The sequence below is a fragment of the Heterodontus francisci genome, chromosome 22, assembly GCF_036365525.1.
Source record: "Heterodontus francisci isolate sHetFra1 chromosome 22, sHetFra1.hap1, whole genome shotgun sequence".
Classification (NCBI taxonomy): domain Eukaryota; kingdom Metazoa; phylum Chordata; class Chondrichthyes; order Heterodontiformes; family Heterodontidae; genus Heterodontus; species Heterodontus francisci.
The window spans coordinates 39,524,042-39,540,056 of record NC_090392.1 but is presented as its reverse complement, the minus strand read 5'-3'; the positions used below and the strand labels follow the sequence as shown (position 1 = coordinate 39,540,056).

At 45.4% G+C, this 16,015-nt stretch overlaps 4 non-coding genes across 4 annotated transcripts; all 4 read left to right on the top strand.

Annotated features, from left to right (window-relative positions):
- The first annotated feature begins 4,935 nt into the window (after positions 1-4,935).
- On the top strand, positions 4,936-5,009 carry trnan-guu (transfer RNA asparagine (anticodon GUU)). The gene has a single exon. It is a non-coding gene; the product is annotated as a tRNA-Asn (tRNA).
- Positions 5,010-7,134: 2,125 nt separating this feature from the next.
- Positions 7,135-7,211, top strand: trnan-guu (transfer RNA asparagine (anticodon GUU)). The gene has a single exon. It is a non-coding gene; the product is annotated as a tRNA-Asn (tRNA).
- Positions 7,212-9,339: 2,128 nt separating this feature from the next.
- On the top strand, positions 9,340-9,413 carry trnan-guu (transfer RNA asparagine (anticodon GUU)). The gene has a single exon. It is a non-coding gene; the product is annotated as a tRNA-Asn (tRNA).
- A 6,523-nt stretch (positions 9,414-15,936) lies between these two features.
- Positions 15,937-16,010, top strand: trnan-guu (transfer RNA asparagine (anticodon GUU)). Its single transcript has one exon. It is a non-coding gene; the product is annotated as a tRNA-Asn (tRNA).
- The last annotated feature ends 5 nt before the right edge of the window (positions 16,011-16,015 follow it).

Sequence of the window (16,015 nt, the reverse complement as noted above, 5' to 3'; positions counted from 1 at the left end):
TGGAAATCTGAAATGAAAAGAGAAAATGCAGGAAATGCGCAGCAACTCAGGCAGCACATCTGGAAAGACAAACAGTGTTAGACTTTCTGGTGGGTAGCCTTTCTTCACAACTGGATAAAGGTTAGAGATTGAACAGGTTTAAAGCGAGTGCAGAGGCAGAGGGAAAGGCGAAGGGGCTAGGACTGGGATAGGGTGGAACTGTGGCCTGGAGAGTTTGTCTGTCAGGGGAAAGATTTCCGCAGCAGAACAGTGTGACATTGTTAAATGAGCTCTGTTTTGTGCTTCGTACAATTGTTGAATTGCCGCAACCGTTTTGACATTGTCCCCTTGTGAAATGGTTCTCCGACTGACGGAAAAAGTGCTGGGGAGAAATTTTGATTTGTACCACCAGATGGCAGAGATAAACAGATACCATCCCGCAGCGTCGATCTGGAAAAGCTGATGACTGGCAGGATTCTCCAGCTCACACGACCTGAGACTCGAATTCATTGAAACACTGGTTTGCAGTGTCTTGGGTGCTTTTGCTGTGGTCGTCTCTGTGGCGCAATTGGCTAGCGAGTTCACCTGTTAACCGAAAGGTTGGTGGTTCAAGCCCCCCCACGGACGTCGGCCGTTATTGAGCGTTTTACTTAGCGCCCCTGGACGTGCTTGTTCTACTCTCTGTGTTTGCATTGGTGTCTTCTTTTCCTGATTATTTAACAACGCTGCTCTGATCCATTACCTGACTGTTTCCATGCATTCATGATAAGCAATTTTCAATGAAATGAGCAAAAACCATGCACAGACGTCGAACCCATATATTAAGGTCGGTCGGGCTTCGAAAAAAACAATGCAAATTCAATCAATGGCTGCACAATCTGGGACTGTTCCACCGCTGGGATTAGGGAAAACAAGTTGAATGCGGGGGACCATTTTAATGATATTTTACCTGAATCACATAAGTTCACTTTTATTGATGTGCACTAAAAGTCCCTGGCTGACATTGTTGCAGTCCACTGCTAACAGCTGATCAAAGCAGGTGTGGAATTACTCGTGACAGCTGAGCACCAAGCGCTGAATTTTCTTCAGTTTTCAAATCCAATTCCACACATCGTGACTCAGAATCACTGCTGTGAGAGTGGGAAATCGCTGCAAATACTCAACAGGACGGGCAACCTGTGAAAACTCTTTCAATTTTTGTTGTACAGACTTTTCTTAAAACTTCAAACTGGACCATATGGCAATATAAAGCGTGTGTGTGTGTCTGTGGCTGTGGCTGTCATGGTTCTATCGAAACTGAGAGTCTTGATGTTATGAGGGCGATGCATTGTGAGTGTGTCAGTTGTAAATCTCCTTTTATTTTGATAATATATATCAGGTTCTAAATATATAAATATTGTGCACTTGAGTATTATGGGTGTATCAGTGTGCTCATTCTGAATAAATGTGTGTGTGTGTGTGCGTGTCTTACTTCTCAATGTATTTGTGTGTATCTGTGTTGTGTATACATTTTTCTATGTGTCAAAGCAAAGTAAGAGAGCAATAAATAAGCAGAAAGTACACATAAACTCACACAATGCCACAACACGGTTCAGAAACATGCACACAAACTCACACAGTCCGACAAAACGGTTCAGAAACCCGCAGACAAACTCACACAGTCCTAGAACACCGTTCAGAGACACATTAAACTCACACCGTCCCACAACACGCTGCAAAGCCACACACAAACTCACACGGTCCCACAGCACGGTTCAGAGACATACACAAACTTACACAGTCCCACAACACGGTTCAGACACGCACACACAATCTCACTCAGTCCCGCCGTTCATTTAAAATACCTATCGAGCACGATAGATCTTAAAACCAGAGACGTTCACCATCCTGACTGCACATATCCATTCCAGTAGCGAAAGGGGGAGCACTGGCTCCGGCCAGTTCTGATATAGCACGAGGCTTGTCAATCAAGTCATGCTCCACCCAGCCCAGATTGAGTCACCTACCAGGTCGCAGTTTACTGTGTGTCAGTACCTGCCCCTCAGGTGTGGGAGATTCCAAGCTTAGTCTGTCGGTTAAAAGGGCATGGGGGCAGATTGGCCTTTTGCCATGTGGCAGTATCCTCAATAAAAGCCTCTTTGCCTGGGAAACCGGGTCTAACGGTAGCTACCTGGAGACGAACCGTCAACATTGTGAGTGCAAAAGCAAACGAATGGTGGATGCTGGAAATCTGAAATGAAAAGAGAAAATGCAGGAAATGCGCAGCAACTCAGGCAGCACATCTGGAAAGCCAAACAGTGTTCGACTTTCTGGTGGGTAGCCTTTCTTCACAACTGGATAAAGGTTAGAGATTGAACAGGTATAAAGCGAGTGCAGAGGCAGAGGGAAAGGCGAAGGGGCAAGGTGTGGGATAGGGTGGAACTGTGGCCTGGAGAGTTTGTCTGTCAGGGGAAAGATTTCCGCAGCAGAACAGTGTGACATTGTTAAATGAGCTCTGTTTTGTGCTTCGTACAATTGTTGAATTGCCGCAACCGTTTTGACATTGTCCCCTTGTGAAATGGTTCTCCGACTGACGGAAAAAGTGCTGGGGAGAAATTTTGATTTGTACCACCAGATGGCAGAGATAAACAGATACCATCCCGCAGCGTCGATCTGGAAAAGCTGATGACTGGAGGATTCTCCAGCTCACACGACCTGAGACTCGAATTCATTGAAACACTGGTTTGCAGTGACTTGCGTGATTTTGCTGTGGTCATCTCTGTGGCGCAATTGGCTAGCGCGTTCGGCTGTTAACCGAAAGGTTGGTGGTTCAAGCACCCCCAGGGTCGTCGGCCCTTATTGAGCGTTTCACTTAGCGCCCCTGGACGTGCTTGTTCTACTCTCTGTGTTTGCATTGGTGTCTTCTTTTCCTGATTATTTAACAACGCTGCTCTGATCCATTACCTGACTGTTTCCATGCATTCATGATAAGCAATTTTCAATGAAATGAGCAAAAACCATGCACAGACGTCGAACCCATATATTAAGGACGGTCGGGCTTCGAAAAAAGCAATGCAAAGTCATTCAATGGCTGCACAATCTGGGACTGTTCCACCGCTGGGATTAGGTAAAACAAGTTGAATGCGGTGGACCATTTTAATGATATTTTACCTGCATCAAATAAGTTCACTTTTATTGATGTACACTAAAAGTCCCTGGCTGACATTGTTCCAGTCCACTGCTGACAGCTGATCAAAGCAGGTGTGGAATTGCTCGTGACAGCTGAGCACCAAGCGCTGAATTTTCTTCAGTTTTCAAATCCAATTCCACACATCGTGACTCAGAATCACTGCTGTGAGAGTGGGAAATCGCTGCAAATACTCAACAGGAGGGGCAACTTGTGAAAACTCTTTCAATTTTTGTTGTGCAGACTTTTCTTAAAACTTTAAACTGGACCATATGGCAACATAAAGCGTGTGTGTGTGTCTGTGGCTGTGGCTGTGATGGTTCTATCGAAACTGTGAGTCTTGATGTTATGAGGGCGATGCATTGTGAGTGTGTCAGTTGTAAATCTCCTTTTATTTTGATAATATATATCAGGTTCTAAATATATAAATATTGTGCACTTGAGTATTATGGGCGTATCAGTGTGCTCATTCTGAATAAATGTGTGTGTGTGTGTGCGTGTGTTACTTCTCAATGTATTTGTGTGTATCTGTGTTGTGTATACATTTTTCTATGTGTCAAAGCAAAGTAAGAGAGCAATAAATAAGCAGAAAGTACACATAAACTCACACAATGCCACAACACGGTTCAGAAACATGCACACAAACTCACACAGTCCGACAAAACGGTTCAGAAACCCGCAGACAAACTCACACAGTCCTAGAACACCGTTCAGAGACACATTAAACTCACACCGTCCCACAACACGCTGCAAAGCCACACACAAACTCACACGGTCCCACAGCACGGTTCAGAGACATACACAAACTTACACAGTCCCACAACACGGTTCAGACACGCACACACAATCTCACTCAGTCCCGCCGTTCATTTAAAATACCTGTCGAGCACGATAGATCTTAAAACCAGAGACGTTCACCATCCTGACTGCACATATCCATTCCAGGAGCGAAAGGAGGAGCACTGGCTCCGGCCAGTTCTGATATAGCACGAGGCTTGTCAATCAAGTCATGCTCCACCCAGCCCAGATTGAGTCACCTACCAGGTCGCAGTTTACTGTGAGTCAGAACCTGCCCCTCAGGTGTGGGAGATTCCAAGCTTAGTCTGTCGGTTAAAAGGGCATGGGGGCAGATTGGCCTTTTGAATTGTGGCAGTATACTCAAAAAAAGCCTCTTTGCCTGGGAAACCGGGTCTAACGGTCGCTACCTGGAGACGAACCGTCAACATTGTGAGTGCAAAAGCAAACGAATGGTGGATGCTGGAAATCTGAAATGAAAAGAGAAAATGCAGGAAATGCGCAGCAACTCAGGCAGCACATCTGGAAAGACAAACAGTGTTAGACTTTCTGGTGGGTAGCCTTTCTTCACAACTGGATAAAGGTTAGAGATTGAACAGGTATAAAGCGAGTGCAGAGGCAGAGGGAAAGGCGAAGGGGCAAGGTCTGGGATAGGGTGGAACTGTGGCCTGGAGAGTTTGTCTGTCAGGGGAAAGATTTCCGCAGCAGAACAGTGTGACATTGTTAAATGAGCTCTGTTTTGTGCTTCGTACAATTGTTGAATTGCCGCAACCGTTTTGACATTGTCCCCTTGTGAAATGGTTCTCCGACTGACGGAAAAAGTGCTGGGGAGAAATTTTGATTTGTACCACCAGATGGCAGAGATAAACAGATACCATCCCGCAGCGTCGATCTGGAAAAGCTGATGACTGGCAGGATTCTCCAGCTCACACGACCTGAGACTCGAATTCATTGAAACACTGGTTTGCAGTGTCTTGGGTGATTTAGCTGTTGTCGTCTCTGTGGCGCAATTGGCTAGCGCGTTCGGCTGTTAACCGAAAGGTTGGTGGTTCAAGCCCACCCAGGGACGTCGGCCGTTATTGAGCGTTTTACTTAGCGCCCCTGGACGTGCTTGTTCTACTCTCTGTGTTTGCATTGGTGTCTTCTTTTCCTGATTATTTAACAACGCTGCTCTGATCCAATACCTGACTGTTTCCATGCATTCATGATAAGCAATTTTCAATGAAATGAGCAAAAACCATGCACAGACGTCGAACCCATATATTAAGGACGGTCGGGCTTCGAAAAAAGCAATGCAAAGTCATTCAATGGCTGCACAATCTGGGACTGTTCCACCGCTGGGATTAGGGAAAACAAGTTGAATGCGGTGGACCATTTTAATGATATTTTACCTGCATCAAATAAGTTCACTTTTATTGATGTACACTAAAAGTCCCTGGCTGACATTGTTCCAGTCCACTGCTGACAGCTGATCAAAGCAGGTGTGGAATTGCTCGTGACAGCTGAGCACCAAGCGCTGAATTTTCTTCAGTTTTCAAATCCAATTCCACACATCGTGACTCAGAATCACTGCTGTGAGAGTGGGAAATCGCTGCAAATACTCAACAGGACGGGCAACTTGTGAAAACTCTTTCAATTTTTGTTCTCCAGACTTTTCTTAAAACTTCAAACTGGACCATATGGCAATATAAAGCGTGTGTGTGTGTCTGTGGCTGTGGCTGTGATGGTTCTATCGAAACTGAGAGTCTTGATGTTATGAGGGCGATGCATTGTGAGTGTGTCAGTTGTAAATCTCCTTTTATTTTGATAATATATATCAGGTTCTAAATATATAAATATTGTGCACTTGAGTATTATGGGTGTATCAGTGTGCTCATTCTGAATAAATGTGTGTGTGTGTGTGCGTGTGTTACTTCTCAATGTATTTGTGTGTATCTGTGTTGTGTATACATTTTTCTATGTGTCAAAGCAAAGTAAGAGAGCAATAAATAAGCAGAAAGTACACATAAACTCACACAATGCCACAACACGGTTCAGAAACATGCACACAAACTCACACAGTCCGACAAAACGGTTCAGAAACCCGCAGACAAACTCACACAGTCCTAGAACACCGTTCAGAGACACATTAAACTCACAGCGTCCCACAACACGCTGCAAAGCCACACACAAACTCACACGGTCCCACAGCACGGTTCAGAGACATACACAAACTTACACAGTCCCACAACACGGTTCAGACACGCACACACAATCTCACTCAGTCCCGCCGTTCATTTAAAATACCTGTCGAGCACGATAGATCTTAAAACCAGAGACGTTCACCATCCTGACTGCACATATCCATTCCAGTAGCGAAAGGAGGAGCACTGGCTCCGGCCAGTTCTGATACAGCACGAGACTTGTCAATCAAGTCATGCTCCACCCAGCCCAGATTGAGTCACCTACCAGGTCGCAGTTTACTGTGTGTCAGAACCTGCCCCTCAGGTGTGGGAGATTCCAAGCTTAGTCTGTCGGTTAAAAGGGCATGGGGCCAGATTGGCCTTTTGCCATGTGGCAGTATCCTCAAAAAAAGCCTCTTTGCCTGGGAAACCGGGTCTAACGGTAGCTACCTGGAGACGAACCGTCAACATTGTGAGTGCAAAAGCAAACGAATGCTGGATGCTGGAAATCTGAAATGAAAAGAGAAAATGCAGGAAATGCGCAGCAACTCAGGCAGCACATCTGGAAAGACAAACAGTGTTAGACATTCTGGTGGGTAGCCTTTCTTCACAACTGGATAAAGGTTAGAGATTGAACAGGTATAAAGCGAGTGCAGAGGCAGAGGTAAAGGCGAAGGGGCAAGGTGTGGGACAGGGTGGAACTGTGGCCTGGAGAGTTTGTCTGTCAGGGGAAAGATTTCCGCAGCAGAACAGTGTGACATTGTTAAATGAGCTCTGTTTTGTGCTTCGTACAATTGTTGAATTGCCGCAACCGTTTTGACATTGTCCCCTTGTGAAATGGTTCTCCGACTGACGGAAAAAGTGCTGGGGAGAAATTTTGATTTGTACCACCAGATGGCAGAGATAAACAGATACCATCCCGCAGTGTCGATCTGGAAAAGCTGATGACTGGCAGGATTCTCCAGCTCACACGACCTGAGACTCGAATTCATTGAAACACTGGTTTGCAGTGTCTTGGGTGATTTTGTTGTGGTCATTTCTGTGGCGCAATTGGCTAGCGCGTTCGGCTGTTAAGCGAAAGGTTGGTGGTTCAAACCCACCCAGGGACGTCGGCCATTATTGAGCGTTTTACTTAGCGCCCCTGGACGTGCTTGTTCTCCTCTCTGTGTTTGCATTGGTGTCTTCTTTTCCTGATTATTTAACAACGCTGCTCTGATCCATTACCTGACTGTTTCCATGCATTCATGATAAGCAATTTTCAATGAAATGAGCAAAAACCATGCACAGACGTCGAACCCATATATTAAGGACGGTCGGGCTTCGAAAAAAGCAATGCAAATTCATTCAATGGCTGCACAATCTGGGACTGTTCCACCGCTGGGGTTAGGGAAAACAAGTTGAAAGCGGTGGACCATTTTAATGATATTTTACCTGCATCAAATAAGTTCACTTTTATTGATGTACACTAAAAGTCCCTGGCTGACATTGTTCCAGTCCACTGCTGACAGCTGATCAAAGCAGGTGTGGAATTGCTCGTGACAGCTGAGCACCAAGCGCTGAATTTTCTTCAGTTTTCAAATCCAATTCCACACATCGTGACTCAGAATCACTGCTGTGAGAGTGGGAATTCGCTGCAAATACTCAACAGGACGGGCAACTTGTGAAAACTCTTTCAATTTTTGTTGTGCAGACTTTTCTTAAAACTTCAAACTGGACCAAATGGCAATATAAAGCGTGTGTGTGTGTCTGTGGCTGTGGCTGTGATGGTTCTATCGAAACTGAGAGTCTTGATGTTATGAGGGCGATGCATTGTGAGTGTGTCAGTTGTAAATCTCCTTTTATTTTGATAATATATATCAGGTTCTAAATATATAAATATTGTGCACTTGAGTATTATGGGTGTATCAGTGTGCTCATTCTGAATAAATGTGTGTTTGTGTGTGCGTGTGTTACTTCTCAATGTATTTGTGTGTATCTGTGTTGTGTATACATTTTTCTATGTGTCAAAGCAAAGTAAGAGAGCAATAAATAAGCAGAAAGTACACATAAACTCACACAATGCCACAACACGGTTCAGAAACACGCACACAAACTCACACAGTCCGACAAAACGGTTCAGAAACCCGCAGACAAACTCACACAGTCCTAGAACACCGTTCAGAGACACATTAAACTCACACCGTCCCACAACACGCTGCAAAGCCACACACAAACTCACACGGTCCCACAGCACGGTTCAGAGACATACACAAACTTACACAGTCCCACAACACGGTTCAGACACGCACACACAATCTCACTCAGTCCCGCCGTTCATTTAAAATACCTGTCGAGCACGATAGATCTTAAAACCAGAGACGTTCACCATCCTGACTGCACATATCCATTCCAGTAGCGAAAGGAGGAGCACTGGCTCCGGCCAGTTCTGATCCAGCACGAGGCTTGTCAATCAAGTCATGCTCCACCCATCCCAGATTGAGTCACCTACCAGGTCGCAGTTTACTGTGTGTCAGAACCTGCCCCTCAGGTGTGGGAGATTCCAAGCTTAGTCTGTCGGTTAAAAGGGCATGGGGGCAGATTGGCCTTTTGCCATGTGGCAGTATCCTCAAAAAAAGCCTCTTTGCCTGGGAAACCGGGTCTAACGGTAGCTACCTGGAGACGAACCGTCAACGTTGTGAGTGCAAAAGCAAACGAATGGTGGATGCTGGAAATGTGAAATGAAAAGAGAAAATGCAGGAAATGCGCAGCAACTCAGGCAGCACATCTGGAAAGACAAACAGTGTTAGACTTTCTGGTGGGTAGCCTTTCTTCACAACTGGATAAAGGTTAGAGATTGAACAGGTATAAAGCGAGTGCAGAGGCAGAGGGAAAGGCGAAGGGGCAAGGTGTGGGACAGGGTGGAACTGTGGCCTGGAGAGTTTGTCTGTCAGGGGAAAGATTTCCGCAGCAGAACAGTGTGACATTGTTAAATGAGCTCTATTTTGTGCTTCGTACAATTGTTGAATTGCCGCAACCGTTTTGACATTGTCCCCTTGTGAAATGGTTCTCCGACTGACGGAAAAAGTGCTGGGGAGAAATTTTGATTTGTACCACCAGATGGCAGAGATAAACAGATACCATCCCGCAGCGTCGATCTGGAAAAGCTGATGACTGGCAGGATTCTCCAGCTCACACGACCTGAGACTCGAATTCATTGAAACACTGGTTTGCAGCGTCTTGGGTGATTTTGCTGTGGTCGTCTCTGTGGCGCAATTGGCTAGCGCGCTCGGCTGTTAACCGAAAAGTTGGTGGTTCAAGCCCACCCAGGGACGTCAGCCGTTATTGAGCGTTTTACTTAGCGCCCCTGGACGTGCTTGTTCTACTCTCTGTGTTTGCATTGGTGTCTTCTTTTCCTGATTATTTAACAACGCTGCTCTGATCCAATACCTGACTGTTTCCATGCATTCATGATAAGCAATTTTCAATGAAATGAGCAAAAACCATGCACAGACGTCGAACCCATATATTAAGGAAGGTCGGACTTCGAAAAAAGCAATGCAAATTCATTCAATGGCTGCACAATCTGGGACTGTTCCACCGCTGGGATTAGGGAAAACAAGTTGAATGCGGTGGACCATTTTAATGATATTTTACCTGCATCAAATAAGTTCACTTTTATTGATGTACACTAAAATTCCCTGGCTGACATTGTTCCAGTCCACTGCTGACAGCTGATCAAAGCAGGTGTGGAATTGCTCGTGACAGCTGAGCACCAAGCGCTGAATTTTCTTCAGTTTTCAAATCCAATTCCACACATCGTGACTCAGAATCACTGCTGTGAGAGTGGGAAATCGCTGCAAATACTCAACAGGACGGGCAACGTGTGAAAACTCTTTCAATCTTTGTTGTCCAGACTTTTCTTAAAACTTCAAACTGGACCATATGGCAATATAAAGCGTGTGTGTGTGTCTGTGGCTGTGGCTGTGATGGTTCTATCGAAACTGAGAGCCTTGATGTTATGAGGGCGATGCATTGTGAGTGTGTCAGTTGTAAATCTCCTTTTATTTTGATAATATATATCAGGTTCTAAATATATAAATATTGTGCACTTGAGTATTATGGGTGTATCAGTGTGCTCATTCTGAATAAATGTGTGTGTGTGTGTGCGTGTGTTACTTCTCAATGTATTTGTGTGTATCTGTGTTGTGTATACATTTTTCTATGTGTCAAAGCAAAGTAAGAGAGCAATAAATAAGCAGAAAGTACACATAAACTCACACAATGCCACAACACGGTTCAGAAACATGCACACAAACTCACACAGTCCGACAAAACGGTTCAGAAACCCGCAGACAAACTCACACAGTCCTAGAACACCGTTCAGAGACACATTAAACTCACACCGTCCCACAACACGCTGCAAAGCCACACACAAACTCACACGGTCCCACAGCACGGTTCAGAGACATACACAAACTTACACAGTCCCACAACACGGTTCAGACACGCACACACAATCTCACTCAGTCCCGCCGTTCATTTAAAATACCTGTCGAGCACGATAGATCTTAAAACCAGAGACGTTCACCATCCTGACTGCATATATCCATTCCAGTAGCGAAAGGGGGAGCACTGGCTCCGGCCAGTTCTGATATAGCACGAGGCTTGTCAATCAGGTCATGCTCCACCCAGCCCAGATTGAGTCACCTGCCAGGTCGCAGTTTACTGTGTGTCAGAACCTGCCCCTCAGGTGTGGGAGATTCCAAGCTTAGTCTGTCGGTTAAAAGGGCATGGGGGCAGATTGGCCTTTTGCATTGTGGCAGTATACTCAAAAAAAGCCACTTTGCCTGGGAAACCGGGTCTAACGGTAGCTACATGGAGACGAACCGTCAACATTGTGAGTGCAAAAGCAAACGAATGGTGGATGCTGGAAATCTGAAATGAAAAGAGAAAATGCAGGAAATGCGCAGCAACTCAGGCAGCACATCTGGAAAGACAAACAGTGTTAGACTTTCTGGTGGGTAGCCTTTCTTCACAACTGGATAAAGGTTAGAGAATGAACAGGTATAAAGCGAGTGCAGAGGCAGAGGGAAAGGCGAAGGGGCAAGGTCTGGGATAGGGTCGAACTGTGGCCAGGAGAGTTTGTCTGTCAGGGGAAAGATTTCCGCAGCAGAACAGTGTGACATTGTTAAATGAGCTCTGTTTTGTGCTTCGTACAATTGTTGAATTGCCGCAACCGTTTTGACATTGTCCCCTTGTGAAATGGTTCTCCGACTGACGGAAAAAGTGCTGGGGAGAAATTTTGATTTGTACCACCAGATGGCAGAGATAAACAGATACCATCCCGCAGCGTCGATCTGGAAAAGCTGATGACTGGCAGGATTCTCCAGCTCACACGACCTGAGACTCGAATTCATTGTAACACTGGTTTGCAGTGTCTTGGGTGATTTTGTTGTGGTCGTCTCTGTGGCGCAATTGGCTAGCGCATTCGGCTGTTAACCGAAGGGATGGTGTTTTAAGCCCACCCAGGGTAGTCGGCCATTATTGAGCGTTTTACTTAGCGCCCCTGGAAGTGCTTGTTCTACTCTCTGTGTTTGCATTGGTGTCTTCTTTTCCTGATTATTTAACAACGCTGCTCTGATCCATTACCTGACTGTTTCCATGCATTCATGATAAGCAATTTTCAATGAAATGAGCAAAAACCATGCACAGACGTCGAACCCATATATTAAGGACGGTCGGGCTACGAAAAAAGCAATGCAAATTCATTCAATGGCTGCACAATCTGGGACTGTTCCACCGCTGGGATTAGGGAAAACAAGTTGAATGCGGTGGACCATTTTAATGATATTTTACCTGCATCAAATAAGTTCACTTTTATTGATGTACACTAAAAGTCCCTGGCTGACATTGTTCCAGTCCACTGCTGACAGCTGATCAAAGCAGGTGTGGAATTGCTCGTGACAGCGCTGAATTTTCTTCAGTTTTCAAATCCAATTCCACACATCGTGACTCACAATCACTGCTGTGAGAGTGGGAATTCGCTGCAAATACTCAACAGGACGGGCAACTTGTGAAAACTCTTTCAATTTTTGTTGTACAGACTTTTCTTAAAACTTCAAACTGGACCAAATGGCAATATAAAGCGTGTCTGTGTGTCTGTGGCTGTGGCTGTGATGGTTCTATCGAAACTGAGAGTCTTGATGTTATGAGGGCGATGCATTGTGAGTGTGTCAGTTGTAAATCTCCTTTTATTTTGATAATATATATCAGGTTCTAAATATATAAATATTGTGCACTTGAGTATTATGGGTGTATCAGTGTGCTCATTCTGAATAAATGTGTGTTTGTGTGTGCGTGTGTTACTTCTCAATGTATTTGTGTGTATCTGTGTTGTGTATACATTTTTCTATGTGTCAAAGCAAAGTAAGAGAGCAATAAATAAGCAGAAAGTACACATAAACTCACACAATGCCACAACACGGTTCAGAAACACGCACACAAACTCACACAGTCCGACAAAACGGTTCAGAAACCCGCAGACAAACTCACACAGTCCTAGAACACCGTTCAGAGACACATTAAACTCACACCGTCCCACAACACGCTGCAAAGCCACACACAAACTCACACGGTCCCACAGCACGGTTCAGAGACATACACAAACTTACACAGACCCACAACACGGTTCAGACACGCACACACAATCTCACTCAGTCCCGCCGTTCATTTAAAATACCTGTCGAGCACGATAGATCTTAAAACCAGAGACGTTCACCATCCTGACTGCACATATCCATTCCAGTAGCGAAAGGAGGAGCACTGGCTCCGGCCAGTTCTGATCTAGCACGAGGCTTGTCAATCAAGTCATGCTCCACCCATCCCAGATTGAGTCACCTACCAGGTCGCAGTTTACTGTGTGTCAGAACCTGCCCCTCAGGTGTGGGAGATTCCAAGCTTAGTCTGTCGGTTAAAAGGGCATGGGGGCAGATTGGCCTTTTGCCATGTGGCAGTATCCTCAATAAAAGCCTCTTTGCCTGGGAAACCGGGTCTAACGGTAGCTACCTGGAGACGAACCGTCAACATTGTGAGTGCAAAAGCAAACGAATGGTGGATGCTGGAAATCTGAAATGAAAAGAGAAAATATAGGAAATGCGCAGCAACTCAGGCAGCACATCTGGAAAGACAAACAGTGTTAGACTTTCTGGTGGGTAGCCTTTCTTCACAACTGGATAAAGGTTAGAGATTGAACAGGTATAAAGCGAGTGCAGAGGCAGAGGGAAAGGCGAAGGGGCAAGGTCTGGGATAGGGTGGAACTGTGGCCTGGAGAGTTTGTCTGTCAGGGGAAAGATTTCCGCAGCAGAACAGTGTGACATTGTTAAATGAGCTCTGTTTTGTGCTTCGTACAATTGTTGAATTGCCGCAACCGTTTTGACATTGTCCCCTTGCGAAATGGTTCTCCGACTGACGGAAAAAGTGCTGGGGAGAAATTTTGATTTGTACCACCAGATGGCAGAGATAAACAGATACCATCCCGCAGCGTCGATCTGGAAAAGCTGATGACTGGCAGGATTCTCCAGCTCACACGACCTGAGACTCGAATTCATTGAAACACTGGTTTGCAGTCTCTTGCGTGATTTTGCTGTGGGCGTCTCTGTGGCGCAATTGGCTAACGCGTTCGGCTGTTAACCGAAAAGTTGGTGGTTCAAGCTCATCCAGGGACGTCGGCCCTTATTGAGCGTTTCACTTCGCGCCCCTGGACGTGCTTGTTCTCATCTCTGCGTTTGCATTGGTGTCTTCTTTTCCTGATTATTTAACAACGCTGCTCTGATCCATCACCTGACTGTTTCCATGCATTCATGATAAGCAATTTTCAATGAAATGAGCAAAAACCATGCACAGACGTCGAACCCATGCTAAATATATTAAGGTCGGTCGGGCTTCGAAAAAAGCAATGCAAATTCATTCAATGGCTGCACAATCTGGGACTGTTCCACCGCTGGGATTAGGGAAAACAAGTTGAATACGGTGGACCATTTTAATGATATTTTACCTGCATCAAATAAGTTCACTTTTATTGATGTACACTAAAAGTCCCTGGCTGACATTGTTCCAGTCCACTGCTAACAGCTGATCAAAGCAGGTGTGGAATTGCTCATGACAGCTGAGCACCAAGCGCTGAATTTTCTTCAGTTTTCAAATCCAATTCCACACATCGTGACTCAGAATCACTGCTCTGAGAGTGGGAAATCGCTGCAAATACTCAACAGGACGGGCAACTTGTGAAAACTCTTTCAATTTTTGTTGTACAGACTTTTCTTAAAACTTCAAACTGGACCATATGGCAATATAAAGCGTGTGTGTGTGTCTGCCGCTGTGGCTGTCATGGTTCTATCGAAACTGAGAGTCTTGATGTTATGAGGGCGATGCATTGTGAGTGTGTCAGTTGTAAATCTCCTTTTATTTTGATAATATATATCAGGTTCTAAATATATAAATATTGTGCACTTGAGTATTATGGGTGTATCAGTGTGCTCATTCTGAATAAATGTGTGTGTGTGCGTGTGTTACTTCTCAATGTATTTGTGTGTATCTGTGTTGTGTATACATTTTTCTATGTATCAAAGCAAAGTAAGAGAGCAATAAATAAGCAGAAAGTACACATAAACTCACACAATGCCACAACACGGTTCAGAAACACGCACACAAACTCACACAGTCCGACTAAACGGTTCAGAAACCCGCAGACAAACTCACACAGTCCTAGAACACCGTTCAGAGACACATTAAACTCACACCGTCCCACAACACGCTGCAAAGCCACACACAAACTCACACGGTCCCACAGCACGGGTCAGAGACATACACAAACTTACACAGTCCCACAACACGGTTCAGACACGCACACACAATCTCACTCAGTCCCGCCGTTCATTTAAAATACCTGTCGAGCACGAAAGATCTTAAAACCAGAGACGTTCACCATCCTGACTGCACATATCCATTCCAGTAGCGAAAGGGGGAGCACTGGCTCCGGCCAGTTCTGATATAGCACGAGGCTTGTCAATCAAGTCATGCTCCACCCAGCCCAGATTGAGTCACCTACCAGGTCGCAGTTTACTGTGTGTCAGTACCTGCCCCTCAGGTGTGGGAGATTCCAAGCTTAGTCTGTCGGTTAAAAGGGCATGGGGGCAGATTGGCCTTTTGAATTGTGGCAGTATCCTCAATAAAAGCCTCTTTGCCTGGGAAACCGGGTCTAACGGTAGCTACCTGGAGACGAACCGTCAACATTGTGAGTGCAAAAGCAAACGAATGGTGGATGCTGGAAATCTGAAATGAAAAGAGAAAATGCAGGAAATGCGCAGCAACTCAGGCAGCACATCTGGAAAGACAAACAGTGTTAGACTTTCTGGTGGGTAGCCTTTCTTCACAACTGGATAAAGGTTAGAGATTGAACAGGCATAAAGCGAGTGCAGAGGCAGAGGGCAAGGCGAAGGCGCAGGGTCTGGGATAGGGTGGAACTGTGGCCTGGAGAGTTTGTCTGTCAGGGGAAAGATTTCCGCAGCAGAACAGTGTGACATTGTTAAATGAGCTCTGTTTTGTGCTTCGTACAATTGTTGAATTGCCGCAACCGTTTTGACATTGTCCCCTTGTGAAATGGTTCTCCGACTGACGGAAAAAGTGCTGGGGAGAAATTTTGATTTGTACCACCAGATGGCAGAGATAAACAGATACCATCCCGCAGCGTCGATCTGGAAAAGCTGATGACTTGCAGGATTCTCCAGCTCACACGACCTGAGACTCGAATTCATTGAAACACTGGTTTGCAGTGTCTTGCGTGATTTTGCCGTGGTCGTCTCTGTGGCGCAATTGGCTAGCGAGTTCGGCTGTTAATCGAAAGGTTGGTGGTTTGAGCCCACCCAGGGACGTCGGC